A 14465-nucleotide genomic window follows, 5' to 3' on the forward strand; every position below is an offset into this window, starting at 1 on the left:
CGTCCCAGGCTCTGGGTAGCAAGAGGCCCCACGAGAAATCAGAGATCCGGCCCTGCCCTGGGAGTAGAAGTGAAATCAAAAGCACACCACTCATCTAGGTATAGATATCACAGGTCAGGAAATGACCACCGACACTCACCTAGAGTCTGTGAAACCTACAGAACCCTCAGGACCCCGGAGAGGCAAATGCAAAACCATACGCTGGGACACCTCGACAGCCTAAGACACACACGAGGCCACGCCCCACAGCACCGACCAGAACAGAAACATCACTGAAAACCAGGAGAGGCAGCAAACACCTGGGCTGCACCCACGCAAATGCCAGGATGCCACAGGTATGGTGATAAATGAGTGCTACAGAGGACTAGAGAAGCACACTTCAGACCTCTGCTCAGTTCATTACTGCAACTTAACACTACACTCAGTTCTGTACATTCTAGAAGCAGGGCAAAAAGGGGAGGGGCTGGAAGAGGGACATGACGGGTTGTTACACAGAAACCACTGTAATAAAAGGGAAAAATTACTATGTCGAGAAAACTGTGGTTCCTGTCATTAAGTTAGAGGGTTTTATTACAAAGACAAAAGATGATGATCAAACACTTCAGGATAGAAGTATTAGAATAGAATAGAATTATTCAGGATAGCATTTCAAAAATGGTATTTTGATTATTTTTTTAAAGACTTCTTTTAGAGATACATAATTATGAATGAAATGATGTGCTGTCTGTGTTTGCTTCAAAAATGCTCAGGGGGTAGTGGCAGTGGTGATGGTTTCAATGAAACAAGAGTGGCCCTGGGTTGATAATTGTTGATACTGGATTATGGACATGACATGGGGGTTCATTACACTGTTTTCTCCTCTTTTAAATAGTCTGCAATTTTCTATGATTAAAAATAAAGTTACAGAAAAAGACTTAACAGGTGGGGCCACTCCCAATTAAGAGGGGAGTGTGATTAAAGAGGAAGCAAGAGGCAGCTTGCTGTGGGCAAGAAACAGCCTGAAAGTCAGTGTGCCTGGAGCATCCCACTCAAGGCAAAAAAAAAAAAAGGAGGTGGCCAGACATGAGGCTGGGGACCAGGAAAAGTAATACCCTGCCAAGTCCCATTGGACGTATGAACCCACACAAATCTTTGAGTGATGGGGAGACATTTGGATATTCTGAACATTGCAAAGAAAGAATTAGACTTGGCCAGGTGCGGTGGCTCACACCTGTAATCCCAGCACTTTGTGGGGCCGAAGTGGGTGGATCACGAGCTCAGGAGATCGAGACCATCCTGGCTAACATGGTGAAACCCCGTCTCTACTAAAAATACAAAAAATTAGCCTGACGTGGTGGCACATGCCTGTAATCCAGCTATTCAGGAGGCTGAGGCAGGAGAATCGCTTGAACCCAGAAGGCGGAGGTTGCAGTGAGCAGAGATCACACCACTGCACTCCAGCCTGGGCAACAGAGTGAGACTCTGTTTCAAAAAAAAACAAAAAGAATTAGACTTGTGCCCTACCTAGATAGACTGCTCTGGTGGCTGTGTTGTGTAGGGGTGGATTTGAGGGAAGCAATTCAGGAGCAAATTAGAAAGCTGTTGTAGGTGTCCTAGGAATTGATTTCAGGACCTGTACAAGGATGGCAGTTTGGATGGAGAGGAGGAGCTGGAACCAAGAAAGATTTTAGTAAATATAGTGGGCACAACTCAGTGGCTAATTACACATCAGAGAAGAATGAGAAGGAGCCAAGAAAGACTCCATGCTTCTAGTCTGGGGAACTGGATGGACTGCAATCCTATTAACGGAAAGAGGACATATAGGACTATCAACTGTCATCTAACTGTGTTTTGAAAACAAAAGATCTTGGTAGGACCCATCATTCTAGTCAGAGGACTCTGTGACCTGCCTTCTGTGACAACTACACACACTCTCTCTCAAGTGTCTCAAACCCTTTTCTTTCTATAGACTCCTTCCCTTACAGGATTGTAGGTGATCAGAGATGTGAGAAGGTTCCAGCAGCATTTAGCCTCATGCTTTCCTTGTACAGTTGGAAGGTCTACAGATACTAACTGACTTGTGCAAAACCCTATCTTTTTAATTTGTTTAAGACTGCCCTAACTTCAAAATGAAAAACAACAAACACATACATATACACTTTTCCATCAGCTTGACTACCAATCTTTGCTCCTTCTTTAGTACTCAAATACCCATTGCTCCATTTCCTTCTTTTTTGGAAATTTATTTCTGAAATATCCACAATGTTTTATTCTCTACCCTTTGAATGCTACTACTCTAAAATTCACTGAAAAAGTCTTTCTTGTTAATCAAAGCAGACTTTTCTCTTTCCTCATGGATTTTCCTTGTCTTTCTGTGAGATTTGAATCCTATCTGCTGCTTGCCTCCTTAAACTCCTTCCTCCTTTGGTCTCTGGAATAATAAGCTTCCCTGGATCATACTCCTCCCTCTCTTCACTACTTTACTTCCTCACCATCTTCCTCTTTTGATTCCCCCTCTTCCTCTAAATCTCCAAGATTCTTTCAGGAGCCCAACACTCTTCTCTTTTTACTCAAATACTGTGAAGCCATTCACCCTCACATGGTCCACAGTTTCTTCTGTGGTCATAGCCAGCACTGACAGTGGTCCACGTGGAGAAGTCTGTGCCTGTCATGAGTGTGATGTGTCAGCTATGTTGGCCCACATCACTTTGCCACATGTGCCTTCTCAAAGAGAAGTAACCCACACTGCCCTGGGGCTCACCACTGGGCTGGACCACAGTTAAAAGGGAGATTGACAAATGAGAGTGGGTTCTGAAAAGCACAGGAGGTTGTGAAGGGATCTAAAAACAACAGTGCATGAAGACTGCTGAAAAGGCTAAGAATGATGAACTTGGGAAAGACAAAGCTCTCGGGATCCATGGCAGCTTTCTTCATATTTGTGAAAATTTGTCACATGGGATGGGGCATAGATGTATTTTTTTCTGCTTCAGAGAACACAAATTGGGAGGTCTATTCTGTCTCATCAGAAGAAAAAGATCTTGCAAATAACTTGTGTTGCTCAACACAAGAATGAGGTGTCTCTTAATGCAGTGAACTCTGATCATTGCTGAAGGTGTTGAAGAAGAAATGCCTGCTCCGAGAGGGAAAGTGGCCAGATTACTGCTGAGACCCCTTTTCCCCTGATGCTCTGGGAATTGCTCTCTTCATCGATAGCCTGTCAGCACGAAAGACTTAACATGTTTGACATAGAACCAGCCGCTCTGTTCAATTACTTGAGTCTATCATTGGTGCTGTTGTTCTTACAGATTCCTGGACTAGAAATCTCAGAGCACCTTTGATTTCTTGCTCTCTTTTTGTCCCTATATAACTACCTCCAGAATGCTTCTTTGATTTCCTCTTGATTCTTAATTTCCACTGGCACTGTTACAATCCAGATCCATCAAATCACATGCAGATGGTAGTTATTGGATTTTTAAGTTGGAATGAACCCTGGAGAGATCAAGCCCAACCTGCTCCTTTTATAGGTAAGGAGAATGAGACACAGAAAAATCAGACTTGTCTAAGGTCATGTAGTTAGCAGGGGTGGTTCTAAGCTCCAATACTCTTAGTACCTTGTTCTTTCCATTTCCCTATGATCACTCAGGCGACTAATGCATTTCAACTTAACTGATTTTATAGAGACTGACCATGACTTACCCATGGAATGATTGGTTTATTTGTATGATACTATGATGGTTCATGGTCAAATCACATGTGTTAAAACCTAGAAATTATCCCCAATCTCTTAAGGGTAGCAGACCACTGGATCTGCTTTGAGTTAAGTAACACTGTCTTTTCTGTGCTGCTCAGAGAAACTGCCAAAGGAGGACTGCTGAATTGTGAAATAAAGAAAAATTCTAGCCAGCTCAAGCTCTCTAGAGTCTGTAAATACAGGTCATTTGGATATTAAATGTATCACTGTACTCCAATGAGTACAAAAATTACATATATCATGTTAACTGGCTATGCCCTGATTACTCCCACAAAAGGTCCCGGAAGCACGTTGGTTCTTCTGTTGCTATTCTGGTCTCTTCTAGTTCTTGTGCTTGTTTCAGCCAAGGCAATTTCGCTTCCACTGGACTTTTTTCTAAGAAAAAGAGAACATAAAGAATGAGCTTAATTACTATTAATCATTAAGGAGTTGGATAGATGATCATATTGGCTGAAGATTTCATTTATAAAGAGGTCATATTTTTCAAATGCAAGTTGAGTTCCTTAGTACAATACATTAGGTGGCTGCTGGAATGAATTAAACATTTCTGCTGTAGTTTTTAAAAATTAGTACATTATTAAAATGCAACCAAAATGATCACACGATACAGTTGAATCTGCTGTCAAAGTTAACATAAAAATGCCTTTTATAAATCAATACCAATTTCTGTTGTTCATACTTTGAAGCTCTTATTCTGTTGTTCATACTTTGAAGCTCTTACTTCAACCATATCAGCTTGCTATCTTTGGTCACATTTTATTTTTGCCCATGGAATGCAAAAATTAATAGAGAAAGGCAAATAACATGAAAGTTAAGAAAGTTGGGGGGGATGAAAGAATCTGTGTTATAGTTTACTCAAACTTTTACTATTGTTGTAGTTGTTGAGGGAGATGATTACCAATTACATCTGGCATGGAGGAACAAACTGTTGCCCCTTTCTGTCCTTTGAAGCCTCCTTGATGTGAAGAAGGGAATAATCTATCTATGAAGTGAGAAATAAAAATAACTTTAGGGTGCTTCAAGGAAACTATGGACACTATGAAAGTGGCTATGAAAGTATCATAAATGCAGAAGGAAGGAAAAAAGACTTCACTGATGGAGTTACGTAGTCAATGTTTGTACCTGTCATGGCAACTAGTGATTTTTCTGCAAGATAGACATACTCAAAAATATTTGTTGAATGACTAAGAGGCTATTTGTATGAATAATGAACCCAGAAATAACAAGAGAGTTTTACCATCCTCTCTCAAGTACTAAGGAGGAGTCCTTCTTACTAATAGTTGGGAATAATCTTTTCTCCCATTTCAAGATGGAAGATACTTTTCATGAGGATGGTTAACATTAAATAACATGGAAATAATTATGTACAGAGAAGATCATATATCAGAGAGATGATGCCAAATCCTCCTATCCATGGATGCTACCCATTTCTGCTCTTTCATGTGGAACAAATGTGAACTACTGGAGAGATTATAAATGCATCCATAGATCCCCACTGGGAACTGGAAGTTTTCATTCATTCCATGCATTAGTACACATGATAAAGATGACATCATTCCTCCCTCAAAAATCTTACACTCCAGTGGAAAGGTAGCTATAAAGAAGAATGAGAATCTTGGTAAAAGAATAATTTCCTCCTCCTCCTCTACTTCTTCCTCCTTTTCTTGCTCTTCTGTCTTTTCCTCCTTCTACTTTTCCTTCCCCTCCTTTTTCAATCTCCCCCCCGCCATTCTTTTTCTTCAAGGGAGGGACTGCATTTAATTTTCTTATGTCCACCAAGAAATGTTAGTATAAAACTAAATAGGAGCTACTCCATCTGTACTGAATCAACAGGAGCTCAGTTTTCCCTCCAGATGAATAATTCACATATATCTAACTTCTTTATCTAGATGGGAAGGTCTATTGCAATCTGTCAATAAAACAATTTTTATAAGAAAGTAGTAAGTTGAAAGGGAAATGCTACAATATTGGAATGGGAGCTGGAAATACCATTTGATTTGAATTTACAATGCACCACAGACTTACCTTTTGGTTCATAACACGGGATGGAAATGACACATTCTTCTTTGACGTGTAACTTCAGTTGTGGATCGCAGCCCCCAACATGCTCTCCACGGTGGTTAATACACACAACAACCCGGTACCGTAACCCTCGGCCACAAGTCACCATGCACTTCAAAGAAGAAAAGAGAAGCCAATGCATTTCTTTTAAGACAACCACAAAGGCATTATTGTATCATATGCAAAGGAGAGCCATGAACTACATAAATATTAAACACAAAAGACTTTTAGACAAATATTATGTAAGGAAGGGTACAGAGGCTAATTTTCTGTGATGCTTGTATTTCAGGGCCCCTCTTTTGTACAACCTTGTTCCACTTCTCAATTCAAAAAGTATTTAAGGTGAGATCGTAATTCAAGAAAATTACAAATGCCTTGAAATCTTACTGCTCAAATATCAAAGAAACTTGTTAGAAGTTTTCTCAAGTTTGATTAAAAGTTTACATGACCCTACCCAAAATAATTTTTGAAGATGAATAAAACCTTTCTGAACTGTCAATAAAAATATAATACAATTCTGATGAATTATGCCAGAGGATTATTTTTCTATTCCGTCTATAAAAGTCAGTCTTGCAAAACTGCTCTCATATAACGAGGCCATCAAAGAGTATTCAGCCAAACACTACAGAAAAAAATACTATCGATGTATCCCGATACATCTATAACTGCCACAGTTAAAGTTAATAAAAACATTATGCTATTTTTCCCTGAATTTTTGTGAAGTTTGTGTTGTCAGCATTTTTTTCTTGGATTATTTGTTTATGATTTGAAAGTTACTCTTGCCTATGAGTGGAATGTTTTCATGTCATATAAAAATCTAGAATAGCTTTTCAAATTTATCTGTGTTATGGTTTGGCTCTGTGTCCCCACCCAAATCTCATCTTGAATTGTAATTCCCATAATCCCCACTTGTCATGGGAGGGGCCTGGTAGAGGGTGATTGGATCATGGGGGCAGTTTTCCCCATCCTGGTCTCATGATAGTGAGTGAGTTCTCCTAAGATCTGATGGTTTTATAAAGGGCTCTTCCCCCTTCATGCTCTCTCTCCCTCTCCTACTGCCTTGTGAAGAAGGTACTTGCTTCTATTTCACCCTCCACCATCATTGTAAGTTTCCTGAGGCCTCCCCAGACATGTGGAACTGTGAGTCAATTAAACCTCTTTCATTTATAAATTAACCAGTCTCTGGTAGTATCTTCATAGCAGTGTGAGAATGGGCTAATATAATCTGCATGTTGGGGAGTATATATATGTATGCATTTAAAAAAATTGATAGACTATATTTTTTGAGGACCATATTGGGTTTACAGAAATATTGAGCAGACAGTACAGAGAGCCCCAATATTCCCCTTCACCCCCTTTTCCCCCTATGATTTTCCCTATTATTAACATCTTGCCTTAGTGTGGTGCCATTGTTACAACTGATGAACCCGTATTAATACATCATTAACATAACTAATACATCATTTAATATATCATTATTAAATATTAATATTAAGTCCAGAGTTCACAATGTGGTTGTTGTCATCTTTCTAAAATTCGTAATTTCTTATAATTTCCTTTCTGATTCTAAATAAACATTCCCTTCAATACTCAATATTTGTGTTTTATATTCTTGTTTTTGAGGAGTCCCCTCCAATCTGTACAAACTTCAGACCCCACCCATTCTGGATCCACCCCAGGGAGGGGCTGAGAGTTCTTGGTTGCCTTTGGTTACCTGCTATGGGACAGGCACCTCCTTCATTTGTTATCTCATGAATCCTCCTGACCCACTTCCAGGTCAGTAGCTTCAGGCTTATTGAACAGATAAACAAACGGCCCACCATCTAAGGATCTTGCTCAAGGTCACACAGTTCCTAACAGGCAGAGTGGAATTCCCTCCCAGAGCCATCTATTGCCAAAGCCATGGCCAAGCCACTGCTTTAAGAAGCTTGAAAAGTATTTTCTGACCCTCTAAGCACTTTGTACCTGTGTATTGCTAGGGACAAGTTTCAAAGATATGTTTCGAGGATATGGAGACTTTTCTCAGTGTATGCACATCAGGCAGAATATTGGGAAATCTCTCTAGTTCATGATGCCACTCTTGAAACCACTGAACAAATACTTTAATGAGTTCAGTGAAGCTTGAGATTACCGTTTTTGGAAAATTGACTCACCTACCCCCAAGTTTATCAATTTGAGATATATATAATCTTGAGTGGCTGTTTTAGCCATGAAAGAAAAAAATTCACCCAAAGAGAAAGAAAACAGTACAAGATATAACTATACTACAACTGGTTAATCCAAAGGAGTATCCTCTCCTTTTAAACCACCCTTCTGGGAAGCTGGATGCTTCCCCAATGGCACTGTCAGTGTTTACAATGGTTCCAGAACTCCTCTGCGGAGCTGCATATGTCCTCGATGATGGAAAATCCACATCACTGAGAATATATTTGATTTTTGAAAAAAGTGAAAAGTATTAAGGGTGAAGTATGGTGAATGAGAAGAGCTAGTTAACATCCTCTACTCTGATAATATGCATAATGATGAAGTCATGGTATTTATGGGGATGGAGGGTGATATAAAAGCTCTAAAGCCAACATAAAACATATGGCTAGGACTTCAGAGAGCTGAAAACAAGCTCTGCAGTTGTAGAAATAATGTTGATTGGGGGCTGAAAAAGTGAAAGTCCCTAATGTCTCGATAACAAATCCTTTTGCAGCTGAGATGATATTTTTTGCTTTCAACAAAATAGAAAGAGGACTTAAATTGCCAGCAGAAAGATCCTTAAAAATAATTTTTGATGCTAGACCATCACATGAATTTTGGCACATAACTCAGGAGTTCAAAGAACAAAACGACCTTGCTTAAATAAAATCCTTCCATCCCGGTCTATTGATTTATGTGAACAAGCTTTCCCAGTGTACACATGCAAAGCCAAACAAAACAAAATAAGAAACCAATAGTAAAAATTAACAATAAAATCATTGCTGAACACATGGCTCATTCTGATGATGAATATATGGACTAGTTTTTAAGCTCCACTTATCTTCTATCAAGATATATTAATGCATGTACATGATGAACTGTGTATTCAAAGGAAATGCAATTTTTATGTGTTATTCTTATTTACCGAACTTTGAAATATATATATATATATGTTATTTTGACTGTGTATTAAAATTTACTCAATTCAGAGGAATATTTTAAATACTTAGGGCCTTATGGCCACAGGAAAGTAAAATAAATTAATCTCAATGATCATATATATTTTCTTGGAGAGAAGTAGAATAGTGTAATAAAAAAAGACTTTAAAGCATAAAAATACGTTATATTAGAATAAAATTCTGTGGGGAGAGTTGATTGTAAATGTGAGTTCAAAGGGAGAAATATGCACAACATCCAAATTGTTAAAGAAGAGGTCACCCCTGTATTTTTTAAATGAAAGATGGCAAAGACAGAAATTATCATGGCATTTAAATTCCACTAGACAGATTTTTTTGAATGCTGCAACACTCTTATTTTAAAATGTCAACATTCACAACATGTTGAAATGATATTCTTTGTAATTATTTAAACTTGTGATAGGAAATTTCAAATGTCAACCTAAATATATGTGAAGAAATGCATAACTCTCTAATCTTCTTTTTAGGGAGTATGTGACCAAAAATTAACTGATAACTTCTTCCCTAGCAAGTTTGAATAAAGTTCTACAGAGTGATGATGTTTAGTCTGGGGATATGAGAAAAAGATTGATATGGTCTTCACCTGACACTCACTTGTCCTTCAAGTTCAAGTGCTACCTCCTTTCTGAAGCTTTCCTGACACCTTCAGGTGGAGTGAATCATTCCACCTTGTGTCTCTGAAGTACTAGGCACATGACGCTACTCATGCACAATACAATACTGTATCACAACGTTGTTTGAATGCATGTCTGTGCAACTAGATTCTAAGCTTTTGGGTGGTAGGAGCAAGTTGTATTTACTTCTTAGCACGGTAGCTGACACATTGAATAAATACATGAATAGATATATTAATGCATGTATATGTTGAACTTAAGTGTGGAAATCACTTAAGAAAGCTGGAGAAACTTGAGTCAACTACACCTCACTCTCTAGAAAATTAAAGGATTAAGATTAAATTATTAAATATGAATGTCTGCATTTTTCATCTTTGACTAATCCAGCTGCATTTTATTTGTTCTGGAGGCTTACTCAGTCATCTCTTTAGAAAGTGAAAACTATGCTAATTTGACATGAACCTTGTTATACCTCTGGGGTGTTTTCCTTCTTCTCTTTTCTTTTTTCATACAACTTGACCCCATGGATGATTTCTAAATAGGTGCATTTCCAACTTCATCTCTCAGTTCTTAGTAACATGGGTCATCTCTTCAAATCTTCAACCTTGAGTCACTTCTTGTCATTACTGCCTTTGCTCAGCCATCTCTGTTTGGCCATCTCCCTAACACTAACCCTAACCCAGTGATGTTTCTCAGGTTCTCGCTTGTTTACATTCTTCAAAGAATTTAAACAATTTAAATTTTAATTCTTGCTTGTTTAAATTATTCAAAGACGGATTAGGCAACACAAGGGCAACAAATACTTCCTGATTGACTCTGCTTCAACATTTGTTCTTTACAGATTTGTTCTTTACAGTACTTAATATTAATTATGCTGATAATTACATGGAAATATTATTATTAATGTCCTTAATATTAATTATTCCTGCATACCTTGATGCTTCTGGTCTTTCTTACTTTGTCCTCCAACTGTCTTCCTAAGCTCTTTGGAATAGGAACCATGCTCTTTTACCACTTTTTTTTGTCTGCGTGCTGTCTAGCACCATGGTGGGCATATAGAAAATATCCCTTAAAATATGAGAATTAATTAAAAGTGGCATATTCTCAAATCTTACCTGAGACCCCTCCATAGCAATCCACTTGGGGCAATCAAACAGATTACAAGTTTGCAGAACCTTGGGTTTGGGTGCGTACATGCACTTCCATTCTTCTGCCTGCAATATCTCTCCATGCATGGATTCCTCCACACACAAAAAGCTCCGTCTCCGAATCCCTCCTCCACAGGACACGGAACATGCAGTCCAAGGATTATGTTCCCAGCTCAAAAGCAAACAAAATTATATTATTTATTTGTTGTTTGTTTGAAGTTTGCAAAGATGGTGGCAAAAAGTATGGCCTTAAGGTATCAGGTGTGGTTCAGCTGAATGAGCCTGGGACTGGGAGTCATAAGACTTTACACTTTTTTTTTTTTTTTTTGAGACAGAGTCTCACTCTGTAACCCATGCTGGAGTGCAATGGTGCAATCTTGGCTCACTGCAACCTCTGCCTCCCGGGTTCAAGCAATTCTGCCTCAGCCTCCCTACTAGCTGGGATTACAGGCATGCACCACCATGCCAGGCTAATTTTTGTATTTTTAGTATAGACAGGGTTTCACCATGTTGGCCAAGCTAATCTAGAACTCCTGACCTCGTGATCCGCCTGCCTCAGCCTCCCAAAGTGCTGGGATTACAGGCATGAGCCACCATGCCTAGCCTTTTTTTTAATTTTAATTAATTTTTTTTTTTAAGATGGAGTCTCTTTCTGTCGCCCAGGCTGGAGTGCAGTGGCAAGATCTTGGCTCACTGCAACCTCTGCCTCCTGGGTTCAAGCTATTCTCCTGCTTCAGCCTCCCAAGTAGCTGGGATTACAGGCACCTGCCACCACGCTCGGCTAATTTTTGTACATTTTAGTAGAGATGGGGTTTCGCCATGTTGGCCAGGCTGGTCTTGAACTCCTGACCTCAAGTGATCCACCCGCCTTAGCCTCCCAAAGTGCTGGGATTACAGGCATGTGCCACCATGCCTGGCCAAGACTTTATTCTTAACTGCCACACACAAATTTTAGTCACAAGGTACTTAGCTCCTCACATCTGGGGTTTTTGTCAACTGGGAATAATATACCTTCCCTATTTACCCTTCATCAGACCACTGTGAAAATTAAATCAATTAAAATATACAGTGTGGCTGCATCTTCAAACTGCCTCTAAACTGTAAAATACTAATGGACAATATTATTAGAGAATCACAGAACCTCAGAGTCAGGAAGGACCATATTACTCTTTTCGGGATAAAAGGGGATTAAAATTTCTGATTAATTGCAACACTTGAGCTCCTGCTATAATACTCAGTTGTCCAAGATACGCTTGACAGCTCCAGCGATGGGAAACATCATCTTTTGAGGCAGCCTATTCCATCTAATTCTTAGAAAGATTTCTCCTATTATTGAGTTGAAGTCTGTTTTCCCTTAGCTCTATATAGTGTCTAATATCTAACCCTCATACATTTTAGGCTATTGCTACAGATGCTACAGTTCCTTGCAAACTACTTAAATTGCAAAAAGGAAAAGGAAACATATCACTCGCTGAGGAAGAGGTTGGAAGTGGTCATAGGGCATTATCTCTTTAAATCCATCACTACAAATGAAATCATTGTGAGAATATCATTTCTATAATAAATTCACACATTCATTAATTGATGAATATAATATTTGACATCCCAAAAGACAGAGCTCTTCCAAATTGGAAACTAAAAATATCAAGTGTTATCAACCATTCCCAAAAATTCAGCCACCATCTCTTTAATTGTCAAGAATATCTACGACACAAATTCCCCAGTTCTATTTGAAAATATAGAAAACTAAACTAGCAGTATATTAATCAAAGGAAAAAAGTATCTTGCAATTTCAATAAATTTATTCCTTTTTATAATAATTACTCTCTTAATATATTAGTGATACTAACACACTGTCGTATTAGTAGGATCTTCAGAAAACCACTTTATTTCACAGAATTTGTCCTCTGAAAGGTCTCTATTCATAATTACGTTCAACCAGGCTTACAGGAAATGGGCAGTTTAGTAACAGGAAATGAAATCCACTGAGAACGCTTCCTTTTCCACTTGCACACTTCTTCCTAAGCCAGCTGGCAGATATCTGGAGGATTCTGGGACTTGATATTGTTCTGTTATTTTAAGGTATTGTAGTAAGCCAGGAAACTTCCCCAGGCAATACAAGTCAGCAGGTACTAAATTATGCAATAGGATAGTTTATGCATAGCTTTTTTGCTTTGGCATTAAAATTTTACTTCCTTGCACAATGCATTATTTATACTGAATTTAATAGGAATACTTCAAAAGCCAAAACATGATAATGGGTGACCCAGTTTAAAAGCTAAAATGGTGAGTGAAAGATATTTATGATTGGCAGATGGACTAGACATATTACTTGGATGAAGAGAGCAGGAGATGTTCAAAAAGGTTCATTATAAAAAAACTTAGGAACACATAGCCCATGACAAGAGAAAGCTAGACTTTCATTCCTAATGAATGTGTCCTAACTTCTATGCACCATAGTTACAAATGTGAATGTAGGCACCTGCCGCCAGGAGACAAAGTCAGGAAATGGAAATGTATTGCCCTGCAAAGATTGATCAGTCTCAGGTGAAGCTGATTTGTTTCTTTTTGAAGTAAAAATGGTGTGGACAATGACACAAACCTTGATGGGCAGGGATCCACGCTGCATTCCTTCAGTTTTGGTTTTGGTTTTACATTTTCAGGGTAGTAGTGACAATAATGGTCAGGAACTACCCTCTTCAAGCGGATATCCACACATTCAGCAGAATTGAGCTGATAACCTAAAGTGTTAGAAAAGGAAAGTCTGAATATTGCATTCATTTTTACTTGGCAGAGTTACCACTTGCCACACACTTTTTTTTTCCTCTTTAAGAAACTTAACTCAGTGGCTCTCAACCCTGGCTGTATAGCAGAACCACATGGGAGCTTTTAATACACTCTAATGCCCAGGTTCCTTCATGGTCCAATTAAGTCAGAAGTCCTGTGGCTGGGATCCAGGAAAACAGCACCTTTTTAAAAAGATCCTCAGGTTCTTCTCAGATGACTAAAATGCGTGGCCAAAATTGAGAATGACAATTAGTACCAACTGTGGTACTCTCAGCACTTCTAACTAAAAAATGACAATAGTCTCCTCTTAAGAACTGTTTCCAGCCCAGGTGCAGGTGAGTTATTCATTCTCCTCGGTTCATTGTCTTTTCTCCTCATTGTCACCACAGCACTGTGCAAGGCCCTTCTCTCATTTCCATATAATCTCTCTTCTTCCCTTATTGACACTCCCATTCCAATCCCCGCAACACACCTATTTTGATTTGTTGTTGATATGTCCTTAAATATGCAACCATCTTATGTAATGTTGTTTTTTTGTGTATCTGTTTTTAGCTTAATGAATGATAATGTGTTTTAAATCTTGTTCTGTTTTCCACTTTTTTCACTCAACATCATGTTTTTGAGAACTACCTTTGCGCTGGGTGGTTGCTGGGTTGAATATTTCTTTCATAACATTTTGTGATTTGCATACACAGTACCACATTTTACTCTTCTCCCCTGGGATGCCACAGGCACCTGCAATACCAATAAGCTTTCCAAATGGGGAATTAAGCATTGTCAATACAAAAAGGAACAAAATCCATCCCCCTATGTCACTCCCCAGCCCTCATCTCACAAGCCTTCAAACAGAAGGAATGAAGACTTATTCTTGATTCTACTACATCTAATTTGTAGAGTTTCTGAGGAAAGTGAACATTGCAAATAGATGAGTGCTATAAATTTAAAAAGCAAGTCACAAAATGAT

General features: G+C 38.7%; 1 pseudogene; it reads right to left on the reverse strand.

Moving 5' to 3' along the window:
• LOC129053811 (ADAMTS-like protein 3) overlaps nucleotides 1-14465 on the reverse strand; it is a 128137-nt pseudogene that overhangs the window by 4142 nt on the left and 109530 nt on the right.

The sequence above is a fragment of the Pongo abelii genome, chromosome 16 (assembly GCF_028885655.2).
Source record: "Pongo abelii isolate AG06213 chromosome 16, NHGRI_mPonAbe1-v2.0_pri, whole genome shotgun sequence".
Taxonomy (NCBI): Eukaryota; Metazoa; Chordata; class Mammalia; order Primates; family Hominidae; genus Pongo; species Pongo abelii.